Raw genomic sequence first — 509 nt, 5'->3', positions numbered from 1 at the left:
TACAACACCACGTGCAATAAAATGGGCACAATTTGTCTCCCTTTTGTACCATGTAGCTACTGATCACTTTGGACTGCTGTGAAACATATAGGACATCAGTATGTAACATATTAGCTGTAGAGCTGTATGTTGATTTCTATAGACAGCGAGGCATCTGACCTTTGGTCTGGAATGCATCTTGAAAATGGGACGTGGATTGTATTACTTTGTCTTGCTGCACAGTTGTTCACCACAAGCTGTCACAGGTGCCCCTCACAGCCTTTTTGGTACTCCAGTGGGGGCCTGCTCTGATTAGACACTGGGCTCAAGGCCATTCTCGCTGGCTTGTTATTGCAGGGCTGTGAATGCTCGTGAAATCAGACTCTTACACACACGTGAGTTCTGGGGTCTGGTTAGTAAATCATACCTTCAAGTAAACTGCCATAGCCTCCACCATATTCAGAATAAGCAAAACCCTAGAAACATTGACTTGAAGAAGGATGTCCTGTCCCTTTGGTGACAAGTTGCCT

Source organism: Rhinopithecus roxellana, chromosome 3 (assembly GCF_007565055.1).
Source record: "Rhinopithecus roxellana isolate Shanxi Qingling chromosome 3, ASM756505v1, whole genome shotgun sequence".
NCBI lineage: Eukaryota > Metazoa > Chordata > Mammalia > Primates > Cercopithecidae > Rhinopithecus > Rhinopithecus roxellana.
This window is presented reverse-complemented; position numbering follows the sequence as displayed.